This window comes from Anolis sagrei, chromosome 7, assembly GCF_037176765.1.
Source record: "Anolis sagrei isolate rAnoSag1 chromosome 7, rAnoSag1.mat, whole genome shotgun sequence".
NCBI lineage: Eukaryota > Metazoa > Chordata > Lepidosauria > Squamata > Dactyloidae > Anolis > Anolis sagrei.
Window position 1 is genome coordinate 18,868,239 of NC_090027.1, and position 23,040 is coordinate 18,891,278.

Consider the following 23,040-nt stretch of genomic DNA (forward strand, 5'->3'; position numbering starts at 1 on the left):
ATCTTGTCCACAGGGAACAGGCACTATCTTCTTAACTGTAACTAATGGGGAAATCCTTAACTTCTAATCTGGGCAGTCTGTCTTTGCCTCTGTTGGCGTGGAGCCCCTGCACCCGGTACCAACTGCTTCTGGCTTCCGTGAGAGACCCTTACCAAGCAGAGCTTTGTAGACTTCCAGGGGGAAAGAACTCAGGTTTCCGTGATGGCTGAATGAAGTCCTTCAGCAAAGGAGCTGTAAGGCTGTACAACCCCGGTCAGGCTGTAGGCTGTATATCTCCCCAGCCAAGCCGTAGGGATGTATAACCCTGGCCAAGCTGTAGAAGACGAAGCTTTCTACAGGAGCTCTTGGTTTCATGTCCTGTGTGAAAGGCTTCTCTGTGTGGACTGAACTCAAAAAGGCTCCTTTTCCCTCCAAAAACCCAAAGGGGGGCGGGACCAGGGAACCTAACTATAATTGACAGGTGGCTTGCCTTATGATTGCAGCCAAAAGAAGCCACCTATCTGCAGAGTCCTTGAAACTTAGGACTGCAACAAACATTCAATGCAAAGCAAACAAAATTGGAGCTCCTGGTACAGCTGTACCTGCACATTATTATTATTATTATTATTATTATTATTATTATTATTATCCAGTCTGGTATCCTTGCCCTTAGCAAAACTATAAGTTACTATCTCTATGGGGGGGGGGTGTCATGTTCGACTTCATGACCACAAATTCCTCAGCTGGGGAATGCTGGAAACTATAATCCAAAAAAGTCACTATTCAAAGTCTGAATTGCACTATAAAAGCCTCATCTGTGCTCACCCTAAGGGTGTTATAGACAGTAGGCTTGGGCGGTTTCGTTCGTTAATTTCGTAATTCATTATTAATTCGTATTTAAATTAGCTTACGATCCAATATTGAGCCATGCAGGAATAGTGTGGGGAGTAAATTAGATTTGAAACAATTTTTTCAATTTATTTCGTAATTATTTCATAATTATTTCGTAATTATTTCGTAATTATTTCGTAATTATTTTCGCATGTCTGGTGCAAGTTTTATAGTTGTTGTTTGTTTTATCACACCAACAGTCAACAACAGAGGGAGAGGGAAGCTTCAGAAGTCCCCCCTGTCCCATTTGGAGGTTTTTTTAGCATATTGCGCAATCGCGTCCGCCATTAACGAATCGATTCGTAATTTTACGAAATTTCGTATATTTCGAAATTTTTAAAAGGAAAATTTCGGAATTATTTAAAAAAATGAAACGCAAGGGCCCCCTAAAAACAAAACGAGTTTAGAACCAAATTTTTCCGTGGTTACCCAAGCCTACTATCTCTCTCTCTCTCTCTCTCTCTCTATCTATCTATCTATCTATCTTTATGGCTGGATGGCTCTTTGTCAGGAGGACTTTGATTACATTTTCTTGCCCTGCTGAAGGGAGTTGGACTGTATGGCCTTAAGTATTTTCTGTTGGTCATGGGGGTTCTGTGTGGGAAGTTTTCCCCGATTCTGTCGTTGGTGAGGTTCAGAGCGCTCTTTGATTGTAGGTGAACTGTGAATCCCAGTGACTACAACTCCCAAATGTCAACGTCTGTTTTTCCCCAAACTCCATCTCTGTTCATATTTGGGCATATTAAGTGCTTGTGCCAAGTTTGGTCCAGATCCATCATTGTTTGAGTCCACAGTGCTCTCTGGATGTAGGTGAACTACAACTCCCAAACTCAAGGTCAGTGCCCACCAAACCCTTCCAGTATTTTCTGTTGGTCATGGGAGTTCTGTGTGGCAAGTTTGGTTCAATTCCATCATTTTCCGTGGTTACCCAAGCCTAATAGACAGGAATGTCCCTCGCCTGCAATGTCATCCATGAAACAGGGAGAAGGCTCTTCAGAGGAATGCCCAGTCTGAGACTCCCCTACTTGCTTCACATGCTCAAGCCGTTGTTTCCCTTTGCTGCAGCCGTTTATTTTAGTTCTGCTTTAGAGAAAGACGTCTTGTCGAGCCTGCACTTGTCTCTCTGCCTCTCTGCCCCCCTCCATCCCCACTCAGCTAAGTAAACAAACACAGCACTTGGCCTGTTCACAAGCTGCTCTGTTGGCAATCTCAGCCGTTTGGCCCCGGGTCCAGCAACACTTCTAAAACAAACAAACTGGTCCAGCGGGAGGCAGCCAGATTGCTCACCGGAGCGACATACAGGGAGCACACCACCCCCCTGTTGTGTCAGCTCCACTGGCTGCCGATCCAATTCCGAGCACAATTCAAAGTGCTGGTTTTGACCTACAAAACCCTATACGGTTCCGGCCCAGTGTATCTGTCCGAACGGATCTCCCTCTACGTCCCACCTCGGAACCTAAGATCTTCCGGGGAGGCCCTGCTCTCGACCCCGCCTTTATCACAAGTGAGATTGGCGGGGACGAGGAGCAGGGCCTTCTCGGTGGTGGCCCCCCACCTGTGGAACTCACTCCCCGGGGAGATTAGATCGGCAACGTCCCTCCTTTCATTTAGGAAAAAGTTGAAAACCTGGATATGGGACCAGGCATTTGGACATCAAGGCAGCTAAAGAAAGACCTGATGACGAGTGGAATCTGATGAGACGGAATGGATTTACGAAACTTCGAATGCTGAGCTCAGGATTAGCCTACTACTGTGTTACTGTATTTTGTGTAGTGATGTTTTAAAATTTTTAATAGATAATTGTTTAATTTGCTTATATATGTATGTATATGTGACAAGGCATCGAATTGTGCCTTCCTTTGTAAGCCGCCCTGAGTCCCCCCCCGGGGGTGAGAAGGGCGGGGTAAAAGTGACGGAAATAAATAAATAAATAAACAGGCGCACTCACTGCCCCTGTGCGCACACAGCAGAACTTCCCCCCTCCCTTGTGTCAGTGGTGTGTGTATGTGTGTGAGAAAGAGTGCACAGATTAGTCATCAGTGTAGACACTTGCCGCTCTCTGAAAATAAACACAGTTTGAAACTATTAGTGCTAAAAATAATAGGGGCAAAGCAGCCCCGAGCATCATTCTCTCTCTTTCTGAGTTTCAAAAGGAAAAGATTCTGATGGTTGTTTGGAGCAGGAAGCCACCTCCCTTTGAGAACTATCAGAGGTGTCTCCAGAGAAATAAAGAAATAACTGTCCTGAGCAGAGCTCCGTTTGGCTTGGCAGCCTGGCCAAGGCGGACATAATCTCAGAGTGTGTTTTCGCTTCCTAGGGAGAACATTAACTCTCAAAGACAGAATGATGGAGTAACTTTGAATTCTGTCTCCTGCTGCTTTGCAATATGACTTTTTAAGAAAAAAAAAAAAACCAATCCCACCCCCAATGTCTGGATGAGAACGGCCTCTACAAAAACAGCTCTGCATGTGCTGTGCTTGCAATGTTAAACAAAGCAGAAGTGGATATTTTATTTCTCGTGTCATCAGCAACCATTGTATTACAATTCTAACAGAGCAAAACAAACACACAGATTAAAAAGAAAAAGGAAAAAAAACACACAGATTTTGCAAATTTGGTATTTGGTTAAATGTCCTTTGACCAGTATCTGGCCACTTGGAGTGCCTCTGGGGTTGCCGCAAGAAGGTCCTCCATCGTGCATGTGGCAGGGCTCAGGTTGCATTGCAGCAGGTGGTCAGTGGTTTGTTCTTCTCCGCACTCGCATGCCGAGGATTCCACCCCGTAGCCCCATTTCTTAAGATTGGCTCTGCATCTCGTGGTGCCAGAGCGCAATCTGTTCAGCGCCTTCCAAGTCGCCCAGTCTTCTGAGTGCCCAGGGGGGAGTCTCTCATCTGGTATCACCCATGAATTGACGTGCTGGGTTTTGGCCTGCCACTTTTGGACTCTCGCTTGCTGGGGTGTTCCAGCGAGTGTCTCTGTAGATCTAAGAAAACTATGTCTTGATTTAAGTCGTTGACGTGCTGGCTGATACCCAAACAGGGGATGAGCTGGAGATGTCTCTGCCTTGGTCCTTTCACTATTGGCTGCTACTTCTCGGCGGATGTCAGGTGGTGCAATACCGGCTAAGCAGTGTAATCTCTCCAGTGGTGTAGGGTGCAGACACCCCGTGATAATGCGGCATGTCTCATTAAGAGCCACATCTACTGTTTTAGTGTGGTGAGATGTGTTCCACACTGGGCATGCATACTCAGCAGCAGAGTAGCATAGCGCAAGGGCAGATGTCTTCACTGTGTCTGGTTGTGATCCCCAGGTTGTGCCAGTCAGCTTTCGTATGATGTTGTTTCTAGCGCCCACTTTTTGTTTGAAGCAGAAGTGGAAAAACTGCATTTTTGGATGGCGATTCACAGAATCTCCCTGCTCTTGGATTCTGGGAATTGTGGATCATAGTTACCTTTCCATGCTTTGTAGAAAACTTGCTATCTTCTCAGGGCTCCACTGTCATCCTCACATTAGACATTTTTTTCCCTGAATCCTGAAGGCGCAGGTTCGCAGCTTGGGAGCGATCCTGGACTCATCGCTGAGCCTGGAACCTCAGGTCTCGGCGGTGGTCAGGGGAGCTTTTGCACAATTAAAACTTGTGCGCCAGCTGCGCCTGTACCTTGGGAAATCTAACTTGGCCACGGTGGTCCATGCTCTGGTTACATCCCGTATAGACTATTGCAACACTCTCTATGTGGGGTTGCCTTTGAAGACTGCCCGGAAGCTACAACTAGTCCAACAAGCAGCAGCCAGACTACTAACAGGAGCGGGGTACAGGGAGCATACTACTCCTCTGTTGCGTCAGCTCCACTGGCTGCAAATCAGTTTCCGAGCATAATTCAAAGTGCTGGTGTTGACATATAAAGCCCTAAACGACTCCGGCTCAATTTACCTGTCCGAACGGATTCTCCCCGATGAACCATCAAGATTATGAAGATCTTCTGGAGGGGCCCTGCTCTCGGTCCCCCCTCTTTTGCAATCGCGATTGGGCCTTCTCGGTGGTGGCACCTCGGCTCTAGAACTCCCTCCCAATGGAGATTAGATCTGCCCCTTCCCTCCTCACTTTTAGAAAGCTGGTAAAAACATGGCTTTGGAATACTGCATTTGCAGAATGATGACTGAGTCAATAACTGCTGACCACACGGGCAGAGGGCGATGAATTTATGATTTATTCTGACGAAGTGACCTTTTGTAAGTTGTATAATTGTATTTTAATATATTTTTGTACTATTGTATTATGATGTTTACTGTGGTTTATCTTATTGTATTTTAATCCTATGCTGTTAGCCGGCCTGAGTCCCTCTTCGGAGGTCGAGAAGACCGGGTTATAAAAGCTCTAATTAATTAAATAAATAAATAAATAAATAATTTTTTTTCTTCTTAGATTGTAAAGCCCTGAAATGGTTGTTTATGCCAGTGCTTCCTAGTCATTGCTGTGACATCCAAAGCTACAGCCTCAGGTGGTACTATCTGTTGCACTCCAGAACAGGAATAACCCTCTGATTTTAAAACACCACATGTTGAGTAGGAAAACAATCCTTTTTATTGAAGATAAGTAAAATCAGCAAAGTAGAAAAAGCACTTTAAGGGAATAGGTAAATCCAATTAGATAAGAAGATAAGCAGGACCAAATTAGCCCAAGGTAGGGTTCAGCAAAGTTCAAAAACAAAGTCCAAACTTCTCTAATAAAACTCAAGAAAAAGGGAAACGTTGATCCAAGGCATGAGTATATAATCACAAGAGACAAAGAGACAAACCATAAATAAGAAATCCTTAAACATGAATCTTCCAAGCAAGGCTTCCATGCGTCAAGAGGAGCATAGTGTCTAGATCTAGGGAAGTAATGCTACCCCTCTATTCTGCTTTGGTTAGACCACACCTGGAATATTGTGTCCAATTCTGGGCACCACAATTCAAGAGAGATATTGACAAGCTGGAATGTGTCCAGAGGAGGGCGACTAAAATGATCAAGGGTCTGGAGAACAAGCCCTATGAGGAGCGGCTTAAGGAGCTGGGCATGTTTAGCCTGAAGAAGAGAAGGCTGAGGGGAGATACGATAGCCATGTATAAATATGTGAGAGGAAGCCACAGGGAGGAGGGAGCAAGCTTGTTTACTGCTTCCTTGTAGACTAGGACGCGGAACAATGGCTTCAAGCTACAAGAAAGGAGATTCCATCTGAACATAAGGAAGAACTTCCTGACTGTGAGAGCCGTTCAGCAGTGGAACTCTCTGCCCCGGAGTGTGGTGGAGGCTCCTTCTTTGGAAGCTTTTAAACAGAGGCTGGATGGCCATCTGTCAGGGGTCATTTGAATGCAATATTCCTGCTTCTTGGCAGGGGGTTGGGTTGGATGGCCCAACTCTTTGATTCTATGATTCTATGACCTTAGCAGGATTCTAAAACGATGCTTCATCTGACTATATTTCCCATGGTGGGAACTTTATATCCTCACATTAAGCTAGTCCAAGCACTCAGAAATTGGTTTCGTTTTCCCTGAATGCCTCTCATTCTTATCTGTCGAAGCCTGGCAGAACACCAAAGGCCTTTGTCGACCTGTCTGTTTTGGCTAATTTCCACCCACCTACCATTGCTATTGCCCGTTTTTGGTCAAAAGATATTTAGCCACCTGCACACCTTCTATTTTTATCGGTTTTATATTAATTTATGCAATGCTTTTGATACGAAATAAATAAATGACATAGCTCATGAAAAAAAACACCTTTGAATCTCCTTGTGGAGATGAAAAAAATTGGTATAAATAAACGTAATAATAATAATACCCTTTCATTTATATATTTTAAATATATATGATTTGTAAGATAATAAGCATAAATTTCCAAGATTTATGTCTTTTGCCTATGTGTTTGCACGACACACCTCCATACTGGACTAACATATCAAGACACATTGTTTGGAAAGCTCTGCCCCAGGGGGACCCTTTCACACTACTGGTGGTGCAGTGGGTTAAATCACTGAGCTTCTGAACTTACTGACTGAAAGGTTGGCAGTTCGAATCAGGGGAGCAGGGTGAGTTCCCACTATTAGGCCCAGCTTCTTCCAACCTAGCAGTTTGAAAACATGCAAATGTGAGTCGATCAATAGGTACCACTTTGGCAGGAAGGCAATGGTACTCCATGCAGTCATGGTGGCAACATGATCTAGGAGATATCTACGGACAATGCCGGCTCTTCAGCTTAGAAATGGAAATGAGCATCACCCTCCAGAATCAGACACAACTAGACTTACTCAAGGGAAGCCTTTACGTTTACTATACAGTTGTAGCACTGTGGTCCAACCTAACTGTTTTGATTGGGATGTGTAGTTTTGGAAGCCACTAAATCATGGTACTTTGGTTGCATATCATGTCAGCTGTGTAGCCCTGTTGCCGTAAAGTTATGAATGCAGGATCTTGGCTGTTCTCCTTATAGAGAGCTCGAGATTGTATTTTAACTCCACAATTGCAACCAAATGCACTTATTATTATTATTATTATTATTTGAAACACAACAAGATGAGTCCACAGCAGACATTCTGCTGGCAGTTGTATTGGATCACACGTCGGACACTTCCCAAGTGTCTAGGATTGTGTGATGTTTTGGCGAATAAGCCCAAAATTGTGCCTTCTAGAACAGATAAAATCCCAACTACCGACCTCCTGGATTACACAACTGACAAATTATATAAGAAGTTGTGGGCTTCCTGTCTCCAGCGCCTCAAATGACCAAGTAAGAAAGGGTGCTGTACAAAGAATTTTGGATATAGAAGCACAAAAAGATATAGCCACCCTCAGTAAGACTGCTAACCTAAAATGCCTGAGTCAATATAAACGTACCTTTCAAACTACTAACTACCTAAAAATGCGAACACCAAAATATCTCAGAGAGGTATTCACTTGAGCCAGATTTGACCAGCTCGAGACAATGGTTAGATACGGGAGATTTAACAGCATCCCTTATAATGAATGGAGTTGTATTTGTGGGGCACCTGAAATTGAGGATATAGCACACATATTGTTTGATTGCAAATTGTATCAAAAGGTGAGAGACTTCCACCTTGGTCCATATATCAAACGGACAATGTATTGGGATTCTCACATCAGAACAACATATTTTATGTGTGGCCAAGACCCAAAAATAACATATAAAACAGCTCTGTACTTAAGCAAAACAATACCTCTGAGAACCACATACGTAGGGCTGATTGGAGTAAATTGTAGGGGTTATAATGAAATATGATGTATATACTCAGCTTGATCAGTTTATCAGTTTTATCTTGTCTTATCATGTCTTATCATATGTATTTACTGTATTATTATAAGTGTCTTATTTTAGGTTCTTGTGGGTTATTTTGGGCTATAGAGCCATGTTCTAGAGGCATTTCTCCTGACGTTTCGCCTGCATCTATGGCAAGCATCCTCAGAGGTTGTGAGGTCTGACAGACCTCACAACCTCTGAGGATGCTTGCCATAGATGCAGGCGAAACGTCAGGAGAAATGCCTCTAGAACATGGCTCTATAGCCCGAAAAAACCCACAAGAACCTAGTGATTCCAGCCATGAAAGCCTTCGACAATACATTGTCTTATTTTAACTTACTACGTGGAGTGTGATCAGGTCTTGTCAGGCCTTGTTGTTCTGTTTCTTATTGTGATATGGCCTAAGGGCTTTGTTGTTCATTCGTTCAGTCGTCTCCGACTCTTCGTGACCTCATGGACCAGCCCACGCCAGAGCTCCCTGTCGGCCGTCACCACCCCCAGCTCCTTCAAGGTCAGTCCAGTCACTTCAAGGATGCCGTCCATCCATCTTGCCCTTGGTCGGCCCCTCTTCCTTTTGCCTTCCACTTTCCCCAGCATAATTGTCTTCTCTAGGCTTTGCTGTCTCCTCATGATGTAGCCAAAGTACTTCAACTTTGTCTCTAGTATCCTTCCTTCCAGTGAGCAGCTGAGCTTTATTTCCTGGAGGATGGACTGGTTGGATCTTCTCGCAGTCCAAGGCACTCTCAGAACTTTCCTCCAACACCACAGCTCAAAAGCATCTATCTTCCTTCACTCAGCCTTCCCTAAGGTCCAGCTCTCACATCCGTAGGTGACTACAGGGAATACCATGGCTTTGACTAGGCGGATCTTTGTTGCCAGTCTGATGTCTCTACTCTTTACTATTTTATCGAGACTGGACATTGCTCTCCTCCCAAGAAGGAAGCGTCTTCTGATTTCCTGGCCACAGTCTGCATCTGCAGTAATCTTTGCACCTAGAAATACAAAGTCTGTCACGGCCTCCACATTTTCTCCCTCTATTTCCCAGTTGTGAATCATTCTTGTTGCCATAATTTTGGTTTTTTTGATGTTTAGCTGCAACCCGGCTTTTGCGCTTTCTTCTTTCACCTTGATTAGAAGGCCCCTCAGCTCCTCCTCGCTTTCGGCCATCAGAGTGGTGTCATCTGCATATCTGAGGTTGTTAATGTTTCTTCCAGCAATTTTCACCCCAGCTTTGCATTCATCCAGCCCCGCACATCGCATGATGTGTTCTGCATACAAGTTAAAAAGGTTGGGTGAGAGTATGCAGCCTTGCCGTATGCCTGTCCCAATCTTGAACCAGTCTGTTGTTCCGTGGTCAGTTCTGACTGTTGCGACTTGGTCCTTGTACAGATTCCTCAGGAGAGAGACAAGGGGGCTTGGGATGCCCATCCCACCAAGAACTTGCCACAATTTGTTATGATCCACACAGTCAAAGGCTTTAGAATAGTCAATGAAGCAGAAGTAGATGTTTTTCTGAAACTCCCTGCCTTTCTCCATTATCCAGCGGATATTGGCAATCTGGTCTCTCGTTCCTCTGCCTTTTCTAAACCCAGCTTGAACATCTGGCAACTCTCGCTCCATGTATTGCTGGAGTCTTCCTTGCAGGATCTTGAGCATTACCTTACTGGCATGAGAAATAAGGGCCACTGTACGGAATATGGCCTAAGGGCTAATCAATAAAATTACTACTACTACCACAATTGAATAAAATCCCACATTATCTGCTTTAAACTGGAATATAAGGGTGTATGGACTCAGATAACCCAGTTCAAAGCAGATATTATGGGGTTTTCTGCCTTGATATTCTGGGATATAGGGCTGTCTGGAAGGGCCCCAAATCCAATCTCTTTCTGAAATCCTCTCTTTAAAACAATTTAATAAAATTTTTCAGATACTGAAGCAAGTAATTGTTATATTCATATTTTGCTGCCGTATGAAACATATTTCAGAAGAAAGGATGCAAATCACATGAAATTAACAATTGTTCCTGTCTCTCTTCTAAAAATTAACAGACTTTTAATTCTATATGTATTGGCGAATAATGCGTGCAGATCCCAGTAAGGTGGCCTTTTGCAGCTGACAGATGGTAATTTTGTCAGCGCCAATTGTGTTTAAGTGCAGGCCAAGGTCTTTAGGCACTGCACCCAGTGTGCTAATCACGACTGGGACCACCTTGACTGGCTTGTGCCAGAGTCTTTGAAGTTATTATTATGATTAAAAACTACTTCGTTCTCTAGACTTGCCAGATAAAGCGAAGCAGAGAGAGGAAGTGACTGTCATTTGACAAGTGCCTTTCCCACAGATCCTTGGCAATCCGGACATGCCTCAGGGGACAGTAGAAGACAGGATAGGAGAGAATAAGGAACGGAGGAGAGTTTTGGATTAACTTTCCAATTTACTTGACATTAATCTCTAAGGTAAATACACTTCCTCTCTCCCAAAGCCAACATTGTTGAGAGAAAGAACGCAAAGTGGGGATGCACAGATTTTACTGATACATACAATAGCTATCTTTATATGAAACATTTCTTTACAGTGTTTGGTGTCTTACAGGTTATGATCAAAAATCTATCATTTACTTAAGATTAAATACAGTTTTAATTTATTTAGGCAGGCACTCCATTACTGACTTCAGAAAGATCCTTTCGGTGCTGTTATGAACTGCCATTTTTTCTGTACTACTACTACATTTTAAAATTCTTTCATATTGTTAAAATTCATGGTGTTTTAATGGACGCTTTGAGATTCTAGGAGGCTTTAGAGCAGGCATGGGCAAACTTTGGCCCTCCAGGTAGCTCACGTTTGATTAGTTCACACACTCTGCTTTGCCAGAGAAATAAAATATGCCACACAGATTATCATAGAGTCATAGAATCATAGAATCAAAGAGCTGGAAGAGACCTCATGGGCCATCCAGTCCAACCCCCTGCCAAGAAGCAGGAATATTGCATTCAAATCACCCCTGACAAATGGCCATCCAGCCCCTGTTTAAAAGCTTCCAAAGAAGGAGCCTCCACCACACTCCGGGGCAGAGAGTTCCACCGCTGAACGGCTCTCATAGTCAGGAAGTTCTTCCTCATGTTCAGATGGAATCTCCTCTCTTATAGTTTGAAGCCATTGTTCCGCGTCCTAGTCTCCAAGGAAGCAGAAAACAAGCTTGCTCCCTGTGGTTTCCTCTCACATATTTATACATGGCTATCATGTCTCCTCTCAGCCTTCTCTTCTTCAGGCTAAACATGCCCAGCTCCTTAAGCCGCTCCTCATAGGGCTTGTACTCCAGACCTTTGATCATTTTAGTCGCCCTCCTCTGGACACATTCCAGCTTATCAATAAGGAACATGTAGTTTACCCTTCGTAATTCAGAACAACATATGTACTATCATGTGATCAGTCACGTTAACTCACATAATGTCCTTTTAGAGAGATTTAAATGGCTTTTCTTTTGTCCATGTAGATAAACTCCTTCAGCAGTTCATAAAGCATGAGCACACTCTAAACTCTGTCTCTCTCTGCTTCTCTCTCTGCATCGTAGGCATGGTTAGGTTCGGTTGGAATCTTCGTAATTCGGAATAAATTTGGAAATATTTTGCTTTTTGAAGCGATTTCGAAGTTTTTAAAGAAACCGGAAGTCCTTTTGCCCTTCTGAAGCTTTTTCCGCCATTTCTGTTACGAAGCAGTAAGTGAGTCGGAAATGATTCAGCGTTTCCCAGCTTCTGGTCCCTGGCCTTGCCTCAAGCCTGGGAAGCCATTTTAAACCAGAGTGGATGCATTTCTGCCCTCTCCTCTCCCCTTGCTTTTGTCTCGAGCCTGGGAAGCATTTTAAAACAGAGTGGATGAATTTCTGCCCTCTCCTTTCCCCTCACTTCTGTCTTGAGCCTGGGAAGCATTTTAAACCAGAGTGGATGAATTTCTGCCCTCTCCTCTCCCCTCACTTCTGTCTTGAGCCTGGGAAGCATTTTAAAATGGAGTGGATGAATTTTCTCCCTTTGCTTCCCCCCATCCCCCCCCCCCCACTTCTGGAGTAAAACCACTACCTTAAAAGTCAAGACCACCCACTGTTACAGGAAATAACATTTTCAAACTATTAAGGAAGGATTCAGAAGTCTCAGAAGTTTCAAAAGGTTTTGAACATTTTTTCTGTGAAAATCCAATTGACTTTAGAATCAAGCCACCAGCACCCCCTACATCCGAAATGAGTTTGAACCATTTCTTTTGGATCAAACAAGGCTACTGCCTAGCTCAAGCGTGAACAAAAATGTAATAGTAATCAAAAGTCTCAGGCTCAGCCCGACAAATCAGTTTCATCCATCTTATTTTACAGTTCAGATACGCATTCACTGATTCCTTGTATGCTCCAACAAAGCCCTGGTCAATAAGTAGAGCCAGGCATGTAGCTGGGGGGGGGGGGGGGGGGGCTTGAGGGGCTTCAGCCCCCCCCCCCCGAAATTCTCATGGTGGTTCGCGAAAAAGCCTTACTGGTGCATTATTTAAACTGTTAAGTTTATTCATATCATGATCTGATCACCATACTCAATATATCCCATATGCATGGGGGTATTGGGGTAATGATACAAAGGGTTTGCTAGGCTAGACCCTCTTTCACTCAGACTCAGCCCCCCCTGAAACTCAGCCCCCCCGAAACCCCCCCTGAAAAAAATTCACCCCCCCCCCCCGAAATGAAATCCTGGCTACGAGCCTGAGTAGAGCTGAAATCTAACCAAGGCTATTGGTTACTCCAAGACGTCATATATGAACATAAACCAATAGATTTTCATTTACAAAAAAAGGGATTCTAATTAAATTTTACAAAGTACATACTGGCTGTGAGAGCATAACAAAATGCCTGAGAATCTACAGCCTTCAATGCATAGTGGAAAATTGGGGGCAAAGAGGTAGAGTTTGTTCCCCCAAGAAGAGGAACATTAACAGGAACAGACACCAATGCCACACCAGTCCTTCCATCTCTAAACTTCAGGGCTGCAACAAAATCTTTATTAAACAGTGACGTTAATTTTTTAACAGCTGTATGGCAGATGTAGGAAGAAAAATACATTTCCAACCCCTTTCCTTAGGCTTTAGTATCTCTACCCCCATCCCTTGTTACAAGTATTAAGTACAAGGCATTTGCCTCCCCCTTCTTCTGCCCAAGCGTACAGCTATAATATGGTTTTTGTGAGGATTAGAAAAATAAACAGAACATAACCAGCACTGTCCTAATGTGCTAAATTACCGAAAAAGACATAACAGATTAGCAGCCTGGCTCAGGCTGGGTGGAAAGTGGCCCGAGCTCCCAATCTCTGGGAGTTATTTAGTTAAGGGTCGGTTTTGCTTTCTCTGCCTCTCAGGATGGATGTCAGCCTTCATCTCAACTGGTGGGAGGTTCTCTGAGTTCAGGGACAAGAATTTCTAGGAAAGGTGGGGTGCGGGGAGATACACAGAGGCTTGGTTTTGAGAAGCGTTGACCACAGAGTAAGGTAGACTTTGCAGCAACACTAACAAACAACAACAACAACACTTTATTTGTATTCCGCCTTATCTCCCCAAGGAGATTCAGAGTGGATTCCAGCATCTACAGACACAAATAGGGCTGGGCAACCACGGAAAAATTTGTTTCTAAATTCGATTCGTTTTTAGGAGGTTTTTGCGTTTCGTTTTTTAAAAGAATTCCAAAATTTTTCTTTTAAGAAGTTCGATATTTACGGAATTTCGGAAATTACGAAACAATTTCGAAACAATAACAAATCGATTCGTTAATGGCGGACGCGATTGCGCAATACGCTAAAAAACCCTCCAAATGGGACAGGGGGAACTTCTGAAGCTTCCCTCTCCCTTTGTTGTTGACTGTTAGTGTGATAATTTATTTTTTTATCACTGATAAAACAAACAATGACTATAAAACTTGCACCAGACATACGGAAATAATAACGAAATAATAACGAAACAATTACGAAACAATTACGAAACGAATTGGAAAAAATCGTTTCGTTTTTTAGTTGCTCCTGAATGGTTCAATATCGCTTCGTTATAAAAAAAATAATGAATTAATAACGAATTACGAAATTAACGAATGAAACCGCCCAGCCCTAGACACAAAGGCAAACATTCAACGCCTAAAAATGAAGTCGAACTAGACTTTAGGGGGGTCAATTCCAAGGAGAGATGACCCTTAGTTCCCACCAAAGAGGGAACGCTACCTTGGCAAGCCTTCAGGGAAGCCTGATTCCAGCAATTTTATTGATATTAATAATTGAAATGAGACTCTTGCCAAGGCGAAGAAGTGGCACCGAGGTTTATTAGCGATTCAGCTGAAGCGGATGCAATTGCAGTGATCATTCACATGCAAGCATACCAATACATTGATCAGAAGCATATTTATAGCAAAATACAGGTTTGAAAGTTTCAAAACTCCCTCCCTCTTTGGCTCTTTAGCAAATCAGGACGGAAGAGGGGCATTGTGTCCATTCTACTGTCCTGTGCCCGAGGGATCAGCCATCCATCCAAGGAAACCAGTTTTTTTTGTTCTTGTGATGGATCAGTGATTTAGGGATAACCATTTGAGTCAGGTTTTCCCTTCCAGGATCAGATAAGGTGTGTTGGTTTTGATGGGTTTTTGGATGAAACAAACAGAGCCGGGCAAGAAGACCCCTGGGGCCAGTCTCGCCCCTTTGTGATTAAATTAAAATGTGACCGGAGAAATTCCCTGTTTACCAGGCCAACTCAGAAAAATAAACAAAGAATTTCCAGTTGCTATTGTCCATGCAAATGTCTGTGATAAGGTTGGTTTCGAGGGAACAACAGCCCCCTCGGGCACTGAGTGGTTTTCCCTGGTCGCCTTTTTTGGGGCAAAGGGCAAGGGCAAAAGGTATTTCATAGCAAGATACATACATTCAAATCATAAGCATTTCATAGCAACAAAACCCCATCTTTGTTCCACATCCCAAGTATATTTAATAAGAGGATTAATTTTCATGAAGAAGCCTGAAGTCCAATGTTTTAAAAGGTCTTTGAGGAAAGTTCATGAGGGAGATAGTATGTACTGAAGTCCAAGACATGCAGGGAGAGTCCATGATCATTGGGAAGGCTGGCAGATGAAACCCCAGCTGTGCTGCAACTGATTCACACTTTGGTCCTTGGGAAACTACAACTCTCACGAAGAGCAGAAGTCCCAAGAGCCAGCCGTTTCCCAAAAGCCTCGTGGGGTCCTTGTTGTTGTCAGTGCCTTGGCAATGTGACCAAGACTTAACCCCTATTGTGCAGTCTGGTACCTTTATCCTTTGCAGAACTATAAGTCACCATCCCTTGTTGGGGGGGGGGGCATGCTCGACGTCAGAAACAACAAAACACAGATACACAGATAAATAATAATAATAATAATGCTGGGAGGCTGCTTGCCTCCAAACGCTGACTCACTTCCAACTCACTTCTTGAGTCGTATCAAAAATGGCAAGGGAAGCTTCGAAAGGGCAAAGGGACTTCCTGTTTTTAAAATAACTTCAAAATCGCTTCAAAAAGATAACTTTTCTGACTTTATTCTGAATTACAAATATTCTTACTGTTCTGTCGCACGCTGGGCCTGTAAATAATTGTCTTTAGTACAGGATGTGTAACCTTTGCCCGGCTGGAGCTAGGTGTGAATGTTTCAACTGATCACCTTCATTAGCATTTGAAGGCTTGCCTGAGCCTGGGAAAATCTTTTGTTAAGAGGTGTTAAGATGTGCCTGGTTGTTTCCTCTCTGCTGTTTCTCTGCAAAGAGCAGGGAAGAGCTCTTTGCCCCACCCCAGCCATTCCACAGATATATAAACCCATTGACCTAATTCCAACAGACCTCACTACCTCTGAGGATGCTTGCCATAGATGCAGGCGAAACCTCAGGAGAAATGCCTCTAGAACATGGCCCTATAGCCCGAAAAAAACCCACAAGAACCTAGTGATTCCAGCCATGAAAGCCTTTGACAAAATTGGAGCTCCTGGTACAGCTGTACCAGAACACCGACGATACCTAATAATACCTTGTGTGTGTGTGTGTGTATGGAATGGAAGAAGGAAGAAATGTGTCACAAAGACTGCTGACATGGAGACATTGTGGGGTAGGCTTTCTCAGAGCAGAAGAAGGGAGAAAGTAGGTAGGCAATGGTCCCAATGACACCTGAGCAATGCCAGGTATACACACCAGTGAAAGAATAAGCTAGAACATGAGAAAATCTCCACAGAGCATGCTTTCTGATCAACAGATGTTCTAGTGCTAAAATTTAGGGGTCTTTGCCAGGAGGCAGAGACCAATTAGACTCATCAAAGAGTTCTTTTTTCCCTGGCGAGACAGAGAAGCATCCCATATTTTTCCCTGATTTCCCAATGAAAAGTCTCACCAGTTGAAGAAAAGCCATCGAGGTTTAATGCGATTCAGCTGAAACAGATGCAAAGATGCAATCATTTGCCAAAGCTAAGCATGAGGAGATTACACCAATGCAGTCATATTTATAGTAAATTCAAATTTGCAGAATTCAAACTCCCCGCCCCGGCTTCCCTGTTGTTCACTGCTGTGATTGGGTGATGGGCGGACACCTGGGAGGCGGTCCTCCCACCCCCGGCGCCTCTGGACAAATCAGGAAGCTCCAGTGGTCCGTAGGATCCAATGGGAAGACCTTTGCCACCTGGTGGCGACAGCCAATCAGGAGAGATGGAGGCGGGATGATGGAACACAAAGGAATCTGGGAAGGAATCTTTAAACAAAGGAAATGCCATGTGCTCTGTGAGACAAAGAGCCCATACAGGGCTGCTTTGAGTGTTGTGAATCAACATGTGCCCTTCTGGCTGTGAGACAGGGGAACAATGCCTGGGGTTAATGGTATCAATGGGAAGTAAACAAAAAGCAGAGGGGAAGGTTTCCCCTTATCTTACAGAAACTTTTGTCAAACAATTGCAGCGCTGGGATGGAAGCTGGTCCCATGGTCCTTGGAAAACTACAGCTCGAGAGAGAGAGGCAGAGACCCCAAGGTCTAGCCATTCCCAAAGTTTCATGGGGTCCTCATTGTTGTTGAGGCCTTGACAAATTGACCAAGACTTAACCCCTATTTGTGCAGTCTGGTACCTTTGTCCTTTGCAGAACTATAAGTCACCATCCCTTGTTAGGTTGGGGGGGGGGTCATGCTCGGCTTCACAGAGACAGTGGCAACGTGGAGACGACAGATCGATCTACTTTGCAATGTTTCCTCCAAATCTCAGATAACCTCTGTCATCTGTGCACAGTCGTGCAAAACTGTGTAATCCAAAGTGGGGGACTTGTACTGCTGGTTGTGCTGTTCAAATGAGCCTCCCAGATGGTCTTTATTAAATGGCTATTCCAACCTTTCCATCACAGGGCTACAAACCTGAGCCAAGAATGCTGCGTTTCTGGCTCTTCTTGACTTAACTTTACCTTCCTTTGGGACTGTCAGTTTATAAATGACCCAGGTACCTCCTGGTACATGAGATTAAAATGCATCTGTTTCCCAGACTCTGAGGAAGTTTGTCTGCAGCCCTGCATTCACCGTAGTCAAAAGTCGACATGCGGGAATTTGCCATCGACAGAAGTCTTACATGTCAGATAGCTTAAAAGCCCAAAGAAAGAAATTGAACCACAGAGTATTGAATTTCCAAAAGTATCATTGAGAAGATGAGGGTATGATCTAAGAAATCTAAGAATGTGAGTTGTAGAGATATACACAAGTGCATTCTGAGCATCAGGAACATCAGGTGTGAAGATGAAGGGAAAGAGGATATTTTATCATAGTTCTAATGTCATATCAAGATACCTTTCTCCTTAGAATCATAGAATCAAAGAGTTGGAAGAGACCTCATGGGCCATCCAGTCCAACCCCCTGCCAAGAAGCAGGAATATTGCATTCAAATCACCCCCGACAGATGGCCATCCAGCCTCTGTTTAAAAGCCTCCAAAGAAGGAGCCTCCACCACACTCTGGGGCAGAGAGTTCCACTGCTGAACAGCTCTCACAGTCAGGAAGTTCTTTCTAATGTTCAGATGGAATCTCCTCTCTTGTAGTTTGAAGCCATTGTTCCACTGCGTCCTAGTCTCCAGGGCAGCAGAAAACAAGCTTGCTTCCTCCTCCCTATGACTTCATCTCCCATATTTATACATGGCTATCATGTCTCCTCTCAGCCTTCTCTTCTTCGGGCTAAATATGCCCAGCTCTTTAAGCCCCTCCTCATAGGGCTTGTTCCCCAGACCCTTGATCATTTTAGTCGCCCTCCTCTGTACACATTCCAGCTTGTCAATATCTCTTTTCAATTGTGGTGCCCAGAATTGGACACAATATTCCAGGTGTGGTCTAACCAAAGCGGAATAGAGGGGTAGCATTACTTCCCTAGATCTAGACCAGGGGTCAGGAACCTTCGGCCCTCCAGGTGTAGTGGACTTCAACTCCCACAATTCCTTGGGCCAAGGTAAGCCTTTGGGGCGAATGCCGAGCCTCAAGGAATTGTGGGAGTTGAAGTCCACCACACCTGGAGGGCCGAAGGTTCCCCATGCCTGATCTAGACACTATACTCCTATTGATGCAGGCCAAAATCCCTTTGGCTTTTTTTGCCGCCACATCACATTGTTGGCTCATGTTTAACTTGTTGTCCACGAGGATTCCAAGATCTTTTTCACACGTACTGCTCTCAAGCCAGGCATTGTCCCCCATTCTGTATCTTTGCATTTTGTTTTTTTCTGCCTAAGTGGAGTCCCTTGCATTTGTCCCTGTTGAACTTCATTTTGTTAGTTTTGGTCCATCTCTCTAATCTGTCAAGATGGTTTTGAATTCTGCTCCAGTCCTCTGCAGTATTGGCTATCCCTCCCAATTTGGTGTCATCTGCAAACTTGATGATCCCGCCTTCTAACCCTTCATCTAAGTCATTATTAAATATGTTGAACAGGACCGGGCCCAGGACGGAACCCTGCGGCACTCCACTTGTCACTTGTTTCCAGGCTGAAGAGGAAGCATTGGTGAGCACCCTCTGGGTTCGTCCATTTAACCAATTACAGATCCACCTCACCGTAGTTTTGCCTAGCCCACATTGGACTAGATTCCTTGCCAGAAGGTCATGGGGGACCTTGTCAAAGGCCTTACTGAAATCCAGGTACGCCACATCCACGGCATTCCCTGCATCTACCCAGCTTGTAACTCTATCGAAAAAAGAGATCAGATTAGTCTGGCATGACTTGTTTTTGATAAATCCATGTTGACTATTAGCGATGACCGCATTTGTTTCTAAGTGTTTGCAGACCACTTCCTTAACAATCTTTTCCAGAATCTTGCCTGGTACTGACATGAGGCTGACCAGATGGTAATTTATATTTTATTGTATCATAAATCCTTTCTATCCTATCTGTACGTTTCATCAGACGTTTCTCTCGGAATAGCATTGGAGTAAATGACGTTCCCTAACATGCATGTTGTCGTGTACAGCTTTGGCACCAACAATTGCATCCTAACATTGACAGAAATGTAAGGATGTCGTAATCTGCATATTTGCCTGAAAAAATGTGAATTGTGTACAACTTACATATACAATGAAAAACTGGCCTAAAAACAGCCTTACAGTCATCTATAGATCACTGATAACAGAAAACACAACAGGGAGGAGACCATTTTAATTGCTCAATAAAAATGCTGCTGAAAGTTGGTGATACACCCAATTGACGTCAATCGTGGTTCTGTCCAAGGAATGAATAGAGATTTTTAAAGGCTCTGTGTAAAGTAAGAGTAGCAGTCTTAAAAAATGTGGATCCCAAGGCAAAGGAGGTAAGTAAATATAACACATTGTATTGTCGAAGGCTTTCATGGCCGGAATCACTGGGTTGTTGTAAGTTTTTTTGGGCTATATGGCCATGTTCTAGAGGCATTCTCTCCTGACGTTTCGCCTGCATCTATGGCAAGCGTCCTCAGAGGTAGTGAGGTCTCTTGGAACTAGGAAAATGGGTTATATATTGTCCCACCTTGGTCATTCCACAGATATATAAACACATTTTACTAGTTCCAACATAGATATTTTCTATTTCCTATTCCTGGACTGCAACTCCCAGCAATTCTCTAGACAGATAAGATGTATAGATTAGACAGAGATAGATAGTAGGTAGACAGATCAATCAGGAGGACTGCTGGGAGTTACAGTCCAAGAATAGGCAGAGAAGGAAGAAAGGAGAGAAAGAAAAAGGGAGGAGAAGGAAGGAAAGAGGTAGAGAAGGAAGGAAAGAAAAAAGGGAAGGAAGGCGAGAAAGAAAGAAGGAGAGAAAGAGGGAGAGAAGGTTGGCCACAGCAATGCGTGGTGGGTACAGTTATTTATTTATTATTTATTTATTTAGAACTTTTATATACCGGTTTTCTAGACCTCCGGAGAGGGACTCAGGCCGGTTTACAACAAAGATTCATAAACAATAGTTTAAAACATCACACCCCATAACACCCTAATACATAAAATATATTAAAAGCAATCATATAATTACATAAGGCCAAGTCGTCAAAATGAAATCACAATTCATCACCATCCATCTGTGTGGTCAAGAGTTATTGACTCACTCATCCAATGCTAAATTCCAGAGCCAAGTTTTCACCAGCTTTCTAAAAGTCAGGAGAGAAGGGGCAGTTCTAATCTCCAGTGGGAGAGAATTCCAGAGCCGAGAGGCCACCACCGAGAAGGTCCTGTCCCTTGTCCCCACCAGACGCAATTGCGAGGGTGGTGGGAACGAGAGCAGGGCCCCTCCAGAAGATCTTAACAACCTTGATGGTTCATAAGGGAGAATCCGTTTGGACAGGTAAAGTGGGCCGGAGTTGTTTAGAGATTTATAGTAATGTATAGTAATGTATAAATATTAAAATTAATATGGTGTCCCTACTTAATGAATTTTCACTTATTGCGGGTGGTCCTGGAATGGAACCTCTGCAACAAATGAGCGAACACTGTATGAACAAGTTCTTGGTACAGACCACCTGACGACTATCTTTCCCCACTATTTAAAGTACGTTAAACATTTCCTAGATTTAAAAATATACATATTGACAAGTTGGAATGTGTCCAGAGGAAGGCGACTAAAATGATCAAGGGTCTGGAGAACAAGCCCTATGAGGAGCGGCTTAAGGAGCTGGGCATGTTTAGCCTGAAGAAGAGAAGGCTAAGAGGAGATATGATAGCCATGTATAAATATGTGAGAGGAAGCCACAGAGAGAAGGGAGCAAGCTTGTTTTCTGCTTCCTTGGAGACTAGGACGCGGAACAATGGCTTCAAACTACAAGAGAGGAAATTCCATCTGAACATGAGAAAGAACTTCCTGACTGTGAGAGCCGTTCAGCAGTGGAACTCTCTGCCCCGGAGTGTGGTGGAGGCTCCTGCTTTGGAAGCTTTTAAACAGGGGCTGGATGGCCATCTGTCAGGGGTGATTTGAATGCAATATTCCTGCTTCTTGGCAGGGGGTTGGACTGGATGGCCCATGAGGTCTCTTCCAACTCTTTGAGTCTATGATTCTATATAAATTGACAATTTCAAATTAAACTAATATATTTTGACCTCATTCTACTGAAGCACTTCTTTTGAAGGAAAGGACAACACAAAAGTGGCCCACTACGTCCCAATGCCAGAATGTAAGAGAACTGTATCCAAAAGCAACATAATCTCTTGCCCTTTTTCCTACTTGCATCAGGCAAGACGGTTTTGTTCAGCAGGGCTGAATGTAAAATACATTTATTTGCAGAACGGCAGAAGATGAAATAAATCATAGGGAGGAGGGATGAAACAGCTTAGATAAAACCTTGAGAACGATAAATCAGCAGGGAACAGAAAAGAGATAAAACCTCTGAAACGGATGTTAAAAATGTGAAGCTCTTGCCAAATTCCAGCAAAGGATCCCCCACCTCTGTGTAAGGAGTTTGGAAAGCTTAACTTGTTTTTGAAGCAACACAGAGCCTTTCCTGGAACAGATCATCCCATACTTAACATTTTAGACTTTTAAGGAGATTTTCAGCCATTGCTCCACTATTGGGAACTTGGTGGAAAGTGGTAGAAGTTTCTTGATGTCCTACAGATCTTTGCGCTCTGTTTAAAGTGCCGTAATTTTGCTTACGAGTTCAGACAACTTGTTGTTGCCTCAGATAAAGCTCTGCAGTTCTTTTCCCAAGTGATACATAGGGACAGCCCAAGATATTTCAGTATTTCAAGAAACTGCATTGTGCAATCAGAAAGAATTAACTCCTTGGCTAACTAAAGAGATACACTATATTCTGGAGGTTACTTATGAAAACTTATCATAGAATCAAAGAGTTGGAAGGGACCTCATGGGTCATCCAGTCCAACCTCCTGGCAAGAAGCAGGAAAATTGCATTCAAATCACCCCTGACAGATGGCCATCCAGCCTCTCATAGAATCATAGAATCATAGAATCATAGAATCATAGAATCATAGAATCATAGAATCATAGAATCATAGAATCATAGAATCATAGAATCATAGAATCAAAGAATCAAAGAGTTGGAAGAGACCTCATGGGCCATCCAGTCCAACCCCACTCTGCCAAGAAGCAGGAATATTGCATTCAAAGCACCCCTGACCAGGCCCGTAGCCAGGATTTCGTTTCGGGGGGGGGGGGGGGGGGCTAAAAATTTTTCAGGGGGGGGGGTTTCGGGGGGGGGGCTGAGTTTCGGGGGGGGGGCTGAGTCTGAGTGAAAGAGGGTGTAGCCTAGCAAACCTTTTGTATCATTACCCCAATACCCCCATACATATGGGATATATTGAGAATGGTGATCAAATCATGATATTAATAAACATAACAGTTTAAATAATGCACCAGTAAGGCCTTTTCGCGAACCACC